The sequence below is a fragment of the Limanda limanda genome, chromosome 2 (genome assembly GCF_963576545.1).
Source record: "Limanda limanda chromosome 2, fLimLim1.1, whole genome shotgun sequence".
In the NCBI taxonomy this organism is placed as follows: domain Eukaryota; kingdom Metazoa; phylum Chordata; class Actinopteri; order Pleuronectiformes; family Pleuronectidae; genus Limanda; species Limanda limanda.
The window spans coordinates 30,030,234-30,042,326 of NC_083637.1; the positions used below are offsets into that span (position 1 = coordinate 30,030,234).

General features: G+C 41.0%; 1 protein-coding gene across 2 annotated transcripts in view; it reads left to right on the forward strand.

Annotated features, from left to right (window-relative positions):
- Positions 1–12,093, forward strand: part of sorcs3a (sortilin related VPS10 domain containing receptor 3a) — a 208,668-nt gene that overhangs the window by 139,069 nt on the left and 57,506 nt on the right. The window lies entirely within an intron of this gene.

A 12,093-nucleotide genomic window follows, 5' to 3' on the forward strand; every position in this document is an offset into this window, starting at 1 on the left:
TAATTATTTCTAGCAGAATCATATCCCTGCTAAATGTTTTAAGAAATGCAATGGGGACATCCGGCTCAATAAAGTATTCTGGGAAAAAGGGAGAAGACATTATTCAGGATTATATTTTTCTTCTTTCTTTCATTCTTTTTTTCATTTGCATTAGCTCAAAAGAGAAATTAGCATTTTTCATTTTGTAACATGCCTAATGTGGGTGATATTGTTGTCTGTGGCTATAGATTCTGGTATTGAAGAGACCCCTTTAGATAAGCTCTTTTAATTCAAACCGTATTTAATAGGAAGCAGTGAGTCTACATCCCTGAGTGCTTTGCTTTCAGGATTTTTTTCTGTCATTGTAATCTTCAGCTGACACCTTTTTGCCTGCTAAATATGATTCCTCATTTAAACCTCCGATATATTACATATACAGACTCTGAATGGATGCTATAAAGTGATACACAGTAGATCTGTTTGCTTGGGGAGGTTTGAAGATGGGCCACTATCTTTTGTTTTCACTTTCTCTGTTACAGTCTGTTATGTGGCACTGCTAGAATTTAGAAAATAATGCATTTGCATTCCTGGACATAAGGTTAGTCATTTATTTAAATTCCATTTGTGTCATGGTTTAACTGCAATCATAGAAAAAATCTCCACATTGTTGTTTTTTATCCAATAAACTTTTAGTGCAATGGCCAGTGTTTGCAACATCAGGTGCAGATAGTTATAATAACCACCAATAACTGAAGAATATAAGCTAAAAACTTATTTTTGTAACTTATGCATTTAAACCCACTGGGGTTGACATTATCGAAAATACTTTTAATCAGTTCCATGAGCTGCAGCTACAAGCTACAAGATAATTACCAACCAAGCATGCAAACTGACATAAGCGATGTACCTTTACTCTAGTGGATGTCTGGTAGCTTCTCCAGCAAACCAAAGGCAAAAAGCCAAATAAACCTCCATCCAAATTCAGCAGAACCAACAAAGACAAGCTTGGACTCTGAAGTGGGGAAGGGAGGTGGTTTATAACCCTGAGACGCAGTCAAAGCAGACAGACATTTGTCCCACTAGGATGAGGTATGGTGAACAGTAGCACGGCACAACTCAAGATTCAGATTGGCCCATTACATATGTCCATTATCTGTGGATGGTATCCTGCATGAGAAGCTACTGGCAGTGGCCCTGACAGAAAGTCAGAATCTGACACACTGACCTGAGGTATTTCATGAAACTTGAGCACATGGTGAACCAGGAGATCAATCGTTTGCATGGCTGAAGGCAAATAAGGCCGAGGCACCAAATGCTCAGCTTTGGAAAAGCAATCAAAAGAAATAAATCTGTGTCTTTTGGGAGCATATTAGAGTCAACATGTTTTATGTTTTCTGCAGTATAGGGATTTTCATGTCCTTCTTGGATGGGAATGAGATGGTAGATGTTGCGGAGGTATAGTTGACGAAAACAATGGCCTGGGGGAGAGGTTAAAAAGTTGAGTCAATTAGGGGGAGTGGAGTATTTGTTTGTAATGGATATGTCGTTCAAACCATGGAAATCAATAAAGGGCTATAGCATGTGATCTTTCTTCTTAACGAAAAAGCAACACACTCTTGCTGAAGAAGTGGGTCCAATCAAACCAGCAGAGAAGGAATCATGGATGCAGGTTCCATAGCCTCTCTTTCAGGCTATTGGTTAGGTTATGAAGGGAGCTGGTGGGCAAGTGAGCACCATTGAGCAAATCAATAGTGCAATCATAAGGTCCATATGAAGGGAAAAACAGGCACATACTGCTCACAAAAACTTAAGCCAGGTCATTAAACATTGAGGGAACAGATGACAGAAAAGATGGCTGACGTATGGGGACTGCATATTTAGGACTAGTACCACTACAGCAGACTGAAACTGGCTCCAACCAAAAACTGAACATGGAGACTGATTGGATAACTTTACCCTAGTTTGTCCTAAAGCAGCAAGAGCATTTGGTGGGGAAATTACCAGTGATTTAATTGATCCACAACGATGACCTGAGAGAATGAGGCTTAAAAGGGCTGTGTGATGGGTGATGTGGGCCAACAGCTTATCATCAAAGGCATTAACATATGTGTGAGCGGGCAGTACTTCAAGGAAGATGCCAACGTGAGTCATGAGGAGGATCAATAAAATTGTCACCAGCTTCAGAACCCACCAGAACCAGAGGAGAAATAAGTCCATTCTGCCAGAAGAGGGTGGCATTGAACTGCATGCGTGATTGATTTGCTGATGTGGCGGTACGAGTCATTAGGACCTCCCTATTTGTGAGCCTAATACTTTGGCCAAAGAGGACATGGAAGAGAATGGCCATCAGGGTCACAAGGAATCAACTACTTAATGAATAGCACTGTCATCTGTCCAACTTATGTGCCCTGAGTGGCAAGAGCTTGGCAGAAGGAGTCCGTGTCAGCTGAGTCAATAACTTGCAAGTCATTGTTTTGTTTTGTAGACCCATCAGCAGATCACATGAAGAGAGTTTAGACAATGTAGGGGGCATACAGGCTATGGGCTTTTGGAATAGCAAAGTCTGGCAAGTTGCTGGACTGTTTGCAGTGGTATGGCACAAGAGTGGTTTTGCAGGGAGATAGATGATGTGGCTGGAGAAATGGCACCGGCCTCCATTCAACAGGCAATACAATCTCGCAATGAGTGGGAAAAGAGCTGGGTTGCTTGAGATGAGCTTGATGTTGTAATTGCAGAAAGGGAGATGAGCCAAGAGCCAGGTGATCTGCGTCCACAGCACAAACAAAGAACACACACACTTTCACACTAACAGGAGACACAGGGGGAAACAGGGGAAACAAATGTCATGGCAGAACAAAAAACATGAAAGTTCAAAAATGTATAAGAATCAGGGGTGTAATAACCTGACTCAAAATGGCAGTCCCTAGTTCCCTTTCACAAACCAAACCATTCTTTTAAATCTATCAGTGTGTCTATTTGAACAGATATACTTTTAGCCCCTTCCTGGACCTAAAGACTGTGCACTGCATTTCTCAACCCAATGACTCTCCAGATGGCAGGTATCTTTAGTGCTCAGTTCCCTTGTCCTGAGCTGCAACAGCTCTGCCGCACTTCATCAGGCTGCAGCGGGCCTGCCCTCCCTAGGGTTGGGTACCGAGAACCGGTTCCAATATGGAACCGGTTCCAATACAACCGGTACCTACCCGGACCGAAATGCAACGGAGATTTCGGTGCCTCATTTCGGTGCCTGAGCCAATAGAAGACTGAGGTCTCCGCTCGTCCCGCCTCCTCACACTTCCACTCCTTCCTTCACGGGAAGCGGCGGCTCCCGCCGGGCCCCACAGGCCCCGGCATGTCGGCCGCGGCTGCCGGTGGACAAACTCTTGTCCCCGCGCTGCCCGCGCCCCGCGTGTGTCAGGGCTCCCGTGCGGGGGGGGGGGGGGGGGGATCTCCTCGTGAGACCTCTCCCCCGGCGCTTTATACAGTTAATATATTATATATATAAAAAAGCCTTTCTTAGTCAAGCATCGTTTTGTGCACTTTTTTGAAAAAAGTATCGGTTCAGGCACCGGTATCGTTTTAAAAGTATCGGTTAGGAACCGGTATCGGATAAAAACCAAACGATACCCATCCCTAGGCCCCTCCCAGGGCACTTTTAATGGACTTTAATTTGAAACTTATGATCAGGACAATACATACAGTTCACTTGCTAGCACAATGCAGAACAGGGCCCCTTTTATTGGGCTTAGAAATTTATAGCATAAATATTGCTAAGTGGAGAGAAATGATTGCCTGAAGGCCCAGGTTGAAGAGAGCAAGTCTTTATTATATTTAGCTTACAAGGAACGGCTTATGCATATGAGGAACCATAGTACAGGGTAGGCTAAATTTGAAAGCATTGTGGGAATTTCAAAGAGATAGATATACTGTAGGTAGCTGTTTTTCTAAGCACATACTGTTACAGTGCTAGGTCAGCTTATCGAAATTGCCTTCATGTGTTATGTACCTTTAAGGCAAAAAGATAAAGTAACGAGAAATCACAGAGGGAACCCAGAAGAGGGGGGGCAGTGAGTATGTAACCAGAAAGCCGGAGGGAATCCATTTATTAGACTTGACTGGGTAAACATTAGGGTTTGACACTAATAATCACAGCGGATAATATTTTAACTTGTTTAATGTGTACTGGCTGAAGGGGTTGCAGTTCATGCTGAAACATGCTTTTTAATTCATGATATACTTTTTTAGTCTGAAGGTTTGTTCTTGACACAGAAGTAAGTAGGTAAGAACTGCACACAGTGTGATTAAGAAGAAAACTGTGAAGTGAACAAAGGACACAATCACAAATTGCATCTGTGGTTATCTTTAGAAATAACTAAATATTTATATTTTTAATGGGGTGGGGATTGTTCCTCAGGAAGTACAACTGTTTGTCCAATAATCACAACTCCTATGGAATGATCTCCAGCTCCTCTGGTCTGCATGTCAAGGTGTCCTTGGGAAAAATACTGTGCATATGTGGGATAGAGTGCTGAATTGATGTGGGAGTGAATGTGTGAATGTGACCTGTCGTGTACAGCACTTTTGGTGGTCGATAAGGCAAGCGGTATATAAATGCAGTTCATTTACCATCTAATGGACTATGCCACATCAGTGTACAGGATCAGTTTAATAGCATGAGCGCCACAAGATCAGTAACTGTGTTCTAAGCAGAATAATTACATTGATGTGCTGTAAGTTCAAATGTCACTATTCATACAGTGAACTTAATATCTTGCATATTATGAAAGGGAACATGTAAATGATTCTTGAAAGTTCATAGTTAGGTTAAGAAAAACATTAAAATAATATATTGTTATCATTCTCACTTACTTGCATTTTCCCAAGATTTGATCTGCATCCTGGCTCATAACATTCTTCACAGACGACTGATGAAGACCATTATTAAATCTATTAAGTGGACCTTGATTTTGGATCATGTTGTCAAAAGCCAAATTGGCTTTCGATGAATAAGACATAATTATCTGCTGATCATTCATTAGTTTATTAATTGATCTATCATTTGTCTGTAACAATGCCAGATAATAATCCCTCCTTCAATTTCCCGTCCATGGTGACATCTTTAAATGTCACAATGTGTTGAGTTCTCAGGCAAGAGATTAAACAACTAATCACCCGATGGATTGGCTCTTACAACTCTAACGTTAGCGTTCACATGTTGCTCGATGGTTAAACAGACAGGAAATCCATGTGCTGTGAAATATCTACTTGAATGGACAGTTGTTGTTTTCTTCAGAGATACAAATTGCAGACAACGAGGATGTTATACTTTGTTCTCATGGCTTCTCACTCAGATCATTTTAGACTGTTGAGTTGCATAGCCCTTTCCTTTGTCTTCCTCCATAGGAGCTTTCTCAGTGCTGTGTCTTTTGCAGGCCTCATAAATTGTGGGGTATAAAACCAGTCCTCCTCTTCCCTTGCATACTGTATATGCCAAGGCGATGCCAACAGGAGCTGTTAGATTTACAGCACTGTATATACATGTAGTATGCATGGAGCATTTATGGGAGGGGTTAATTGGGAGTTGTTAAAGGGATTTATGGTAATTGTGCGGGAATATTCAAAGTTGGAAACTTTCCATGGGAATTAACGGGAATATACGGGAATTAACGGGAATAAACTGGAAATGTTGTGGGTAATTTATACTAACTGTATTACCTTGTCATATACAGACATGAATATAAACATTTTGTTTTGTCATAGGCTGATTTGAGCCCTGTGGAAACTTTGGGCACTTGACTATATGCTTCTGCATCTTTGTGGCATTCTTAAAATAGATCTTTGCACAGTATTTGCAAATGTACACAGCCTTTCCTTCTACATTGGATGGGGTGAAATGTTACACATGAGATAGTGCACGTGGCATTGTTCTGTAGACTAAGATGAGAAAAAAGCTTGTAACGCCAGAGAAATAAATAGTTAGCCAAACAACTGGAATCGTCTGTGAAAATATTTTACAATTGATGGATAAATGAATAGGAATAGGCTAGAAGTTTCCGGAAATGTACCGAAAATGTTCCGCCCGTTTGCAACCCTATGTGGGACACAGGGTCCTTTAATTCAGTCATAATTTCTATAACTTCCAAGCACTTGATTCTTTTCACAGAACTTTTATGTGTTGATGGACCTGTTTGTGCTTTGATGTTAATGTGCAAAGCTTTTCTTGGTGGCAGAAGGTTGCCGCTTAAATGTTTCTGAAGAAGGTTGCAAAATGAAAAAGGAAAAACCTATGCTTTGCTCTCAGTTACCACAGTGAGTTAAAGCAAAGATGTTGAACGATGGGGCAGAAGCCGCGAGGAAACTGGAATAAATTTGAAGAAAGGAGATTGTAGAAAATGTCTGTCAGTCAGAAGAAGCTCTCTTGACCTTTTTTTTATTGCCTTCTAGTTAATTTTTTTTTATTGTGTTTGAGCACAGGGGATGTTTTTCCTTTTTCTTCTAAGGCACATGTGTCAAACTCATGTGCCACATGTGGCCCGCGAATGAATTATATGTGGCCCGCATGATAAAATCTATTTACTATTAGAGCTGGCCCGCCAGCAGTGTTTTGCAAGTTCTCAATACAAAATAAGTACTGAGAATTCCTGAGGGTCAGTGAACACGGGATGGGGCACGTGACAGTTCTAGACCAATGACAGGCTCTCATTGGCTGACGAGTGGGCGGGTCAATGGTGAATGACAGATCCCACAATGCACTGCCCGTGTGTCGGCATGTCAATCACGGTCCCGCGAACGCGCGCCTTACAGTCTGTATCACATATCACTTGTGACAACTTTCAACTGTCCCGCTCCCCAAAAATGGCTAAACGAAAGGTGGCATTTGAAAACAGGAGCTTTCAAGACAGGTGGGAGGCAGAGTACACGTTCGCGGATGTAAAGGGTGGATCATAGACTGTATATATGGGGTGGATCCGAGAAAAGATGAAGGAGGAAAAAAGTGAGTTGACAGCTTATCACTGCATCATACACCAGGAGTCGTTGTGTGGCAAAGCCTTGAAAACGAACATGTGATGAGCATCATAACATTAGCGGTTAACTTTATCAGAGCCAAAGGTTTAAATCACCGCCAGTTCAAGTCTTTTCTGAAGGAGTTAAGTCCAGAATATGGTGACTATCACACACAGGTGCAATGGCTGAACCAGGGAAAGGTGCTGGAAAGATTGTTCCAGTTGCGTGAGGAGATCTGTGAGTTTATTGAAAGCACAGGGAAAGGCCCAACAGAGCTCCGAAATAAAACGTGTCTGTGTGACATCACGAGCCACCTGAATGCGCTCAACCTGCAGCTTCGGGGGGGGCCCTGTCGTCACTGACATGTACGCTACAGTGAGGGCTTTAAAACCAAGCTGCGCCTGTGGGAGACGCAGATGCTGCAGGGAAACTTGTTTTTCTCTTGCTACTACAGGACATTTGATTTTTCTTTGAAGTCAATTATTTTTGTCTGTTGTTTGCCTGTAGAAAATGTTTTCACTGGACATTACTCTGGAAATACTGCAGATAAAGCCAGAAAGCAATTAATGAAACTGATTTTATTACTTTTATATTTATTTATGTATTATTTATTATTTGTATTTCATTTATTTCATAATTAATGTTGTTTTATCGGCATACTCTATAGGCCTTGTTAGTTCCAGGTTCAATATGTGCACTAAGTTTCTTTCAATAAGTTTTCAATAAACGTTGAACCCATGTGGCCCTCGACTTGAAGCAATTTTTTGATTTCGGCCCACTGCGTATTTGAGTTTGACACCCCTGTTGTAGATCGACTATCTCCAGTGGCAGATATTGTCTCTGGAAATAGTTTAAAGTTTATTTTTTTAATCAATTCCGTTTGCATCACTGATGAACCTCCATTAATCACGCTTGCTTTGCATTCAAAATTTACGTAAACTAAACACATTGCAAGCAATCACAAGAGGTCAGTGTAAAAATATGCTATTTTTGTACATTCAATGAACACTCCCTGTCAATCTACACAATATTAAAGTCTGTACTGTAAATCTGATCCTTAAAATAACATGATTGCTTTTTGTTTGAAGTGTTGCAAAGGAAGGATTTGGATTCGAGAATTGGAGAAGTATGGCCATCAGCCTTTAGATTTTTTTATCCACTTTCCCTCCACGCTGCCTCAAACTAAATCCCAACTTCCATTGTAGAATGGAGAAGACACACTGTCCATACAGAGCATTTTGTGTGCACATGTGATCAGAATCTCTGCGGGAGCGGGCGGGGGTAGCGTGGTGCATCCAGTAATGGTTGGAATACTCTGTGGGAACATGCTGTTGTGGACTAAAGAAAAGGTCCAGCACGGGACTCCTGCCACTAATTGGTTGCACAGGTCCAACACATTTTATCATCTGCTGTGAAAGTAATGCTTTGTCTCTGTCTATCTGCTTTTTCACTGCAGGCTTTTTTGACGGTTCAAAGTGAGAGTTTGGCAAAGCCAAGATTATGATCATGGCCAGTTCTGTCTGTGACAAGCAGTAGATTTGGTAGCTGTCTCAAAGCTAACTAACGGCTTGTGCTAGTCAGCTGTGTGTGTGCGTTTGTGTACGTGTGTGAGTATCATGGGTGTTCCTAAAACATCGAAAACCCATGTCACTCTGTCTACCGCACCGCCACTGCTGCAAACACTTTTTTCCTTACGGATTTAAAATGTGGAAAGCCACTGTAGTGCAGTCATTTATCTTTTATTCTGATTCATATTTTATCTTGAGCAAATGTGCTCTCATACCATAAATAGCTGGATAGTAACATCAGATGTGATAATGTGCATTTCCCTCAAGGATGAAAGAAAAAAAGAGATTCATATTTCAGTGGTCTATAAGTAAACTCTTATTTTAGATTAATCATTTCTAGTCTAAGTTTCAAATGTGTTTGATGTACCTTACTTCCCTGTGTGGATGTGTTTCCTTTAAAGCACAAGTGTAGGCGACAAGAAGAAAAACCTAATGCAGACCAATACATAAACCATGGGATTTATTCGCTATACATATAAAATCCAATATCCCTGCATAAATCCGTAGCTAAGAGTGGAACAAAACCTGTTTATAATGCCTGCCTGCCCGCAGCACAACTTAAATTGTTAGATGGCTAAATGTGATAAAACCAGAGCTGCCTGGAATGAATTTCTTATGAGACATGGCCCTCGAAGACCTTAACCGCAGAGTGAGACATTCGTTTCGGCTTTGACACACCTCATGTGTAAACAGTGTCGGGGTGTGTTTCCCTGTGTGTTGATTAACATGAATTATTCCTGAGATAAGGAAGCTTGCTCACATATGCCCCCAAGCTGTTGTGCTGAACTCTGCATGGATCAATTGGTTATCCTGCCAAATGTTGAAGAACTGTTATTCACATGTAGCTTTTGTCTTTCCACAAATTTCTCGATTTGGTTATGTGTTAAATTTTTCAGTCGTCTTGGCATCCTGTTATGAAAGCACTTGCACGGCCACGTCAGAGGTTTTGACTGAAATTCACTTTGAACCGTGTGACATTGTGTGTTGCTGAACTTTATTCTTGTACATCTACCTTGCTTTGCTTGAGAGCATGCGGGAGAAGTAAAGATAAGCTCACCTTCAGTGAGGGCACAAGTCAATCGAATGGCCTTGATGCAAATACAGGTCCTGTCTATCATCGAACCTCAAGATAAGCCTGGAGAGAGTTGAGACAGAGGTAGCTGGTGAACCTAATATGGGGCAAGAGTGGCCTCATACCAGGTGAGAAATTTGGATGGGAAATTGTAACTTGTTGTCAGAGTGTCAGACATGCCAACAAGTGCTGACTCAAAACGTATGCTGCATTACAATATGCAGCCACTCATTGTGTGTCTTGGTCCCTTTATTAATGCAGCTACCCATTAAAACGATATATTCAGAAGCTCCATTCAGTCTTTGGCTGCTTTCCGATTAATCTCCTTTCTAACCACTATTGATGGAAAATGTCAAGGAGTCAAGGAAAGATGTGAAGGAGAAACCGTAAGAAGTTTGGAAAAGAGAAACACTGTCCAGAGAAAGTCTGACTCCAATTACACTCCACGGTTTACAAAAACAACAACTTTATAACAGAAGATACACACAAAATGTTGCACAACGCTCTGTGCCGTAGTTTACTGTTTAAAACAGAATGACACGTCAAGAGAAAATATGTTTTCATTTGATACAAAGGCAAAAATGAATCATTACCCACTCATACATCAAAACAGATTTAATTGAAAATAAAAAAAAAAACTGGACTGTGTTGAAATTATATAATTACGTGAGGATGATACATGGAGAAAACCTTATAAAATTGGAGAATAAAAATGATTGTGTCCATTCCACAATCCTGTAGTTGAAAATTACTTTTATATCTGTATTGACTTGAGATGATGTTATGATCAATAAGTTAATTACATCGGTTGTTCACTTTGACTCCTGACTGGACAGATGTGACAGAGTAGAAATCAGACAATCATGTGAGGATTCAGCTTTGGATCATGTCACGGGAATTAAACAGCTCTTCTATTTTTATATATTTACGTAGGTGTGTCCAGGTGCCACTATGAGGTTGTGTCACTTTAAATGTTGCTGCTGCAATTGTCGGGAAACATTTTCTCCTATCCTTTCATAAAGAACGATCAGATGTTTCCCCGCTAAAAAAGATGAGTTAGGAAGCGTTGAAGCTCCTTTCTTTATCATTTAGGGAATTTGAACAGCTCTTTGACCCTTTGACTTTGTTCAGTATAATGCTGCTCCATGTCGAGTATTAGAGACAAGCAGCTAAACCCTTCAACAATAATCCATTAGCCAACACCGTGGCCAATGTTTATAACATTCATTCTGCATTCATTCCTACTGAGAGTATAAAAATACCATACTTAAAGTAATGATAACATTACCATTAAAATACAGTAAAAATATTATGTTTATATTAGATTACTCTACCCTGAAGCTACAGTAGCACCACCATTAAATTGGCAGCTGAGAGATTTTGGTTGGAGGCACTTGCAGGTTTTATGATGCTCAAGCTTTCATTGTGCAGTACGATGGCACACATCTTTGAATACAAACAATAAAAAGTAATTAGTTAATTTCTCTTTCTTTCACAGCGCTCTTTAGTGCAATTATTGTTAATTTAGTCACAGATTTAAATGTGAACGTTCACCTTTTGTTAAGTTTATGTCCATTTCATGATTGAAAAAAAGGTCCTTGCTGATGAAAGTAATCCCACACAAGTGTGACAGTGATTTCCTCATCACAGCAATGAACAGAACTATAGCACAATGATGCACCAGTCAGAGCAGCGCAAATGTTTTCCAAAGCCTTCACCGGTGTAAAAAGACGAGTTTAACAAACCCGCTCTTTGCAATTCCTCGGTCGCCATTTAAGCTCTCGTCCTTCGTCATCTCCCGCGGCTGTCACTGACTCCATTGGTGGCGTGGCAGCTGGCTAGCCGTGCTTTTGATTTATTGAAGTGAGTGGGAAACTATGAAGCTTACTTTGTGACAGCTCAGAGGCTTTGGAATTTAAGATGTCATTGAACTGACGAATGGTGAGAGGGGGGACTGAGCCTGCCTGCTGGCATCATATGTCACTGTCCAAAGTGATGAGGGACCCTGCTTGCTGCCCTGATACACCAACACAAAGTGTCCGGTGGGGAACATTTTTCCCGTTTTACTGAGGTTGGGAGTATAAGAAATCAAATTGCCTGTTTAAAAGGTGCCTATGGGTCCTGTATGTTAGACGGTTCAACTTTGTAAAGGTTCCGACAAATATTTGCCCCAAGAATATACTTCACCCGTGTGTTAACCGCACAGGGCACACAGAGATGCTTTGGTTTCCCTCAGTGTTTATCTTTGTCAAGCGCTCCAGACCAGACACATGGATTTCAAGTGCTGGTTATGCAACGGGATCCACAGGATGAAATCAAAAACTGACTATTCCTGCGGCATGCACATATATGGTGCAACTTTTCAATGATTTTTAAATGGAAAGCACACCAGCTGACATAGATAGATCTCTCCTTGCGGAGCTGACGAATACATTTAGAAGCAAGTGACAAATATGTATCCTTTTATCA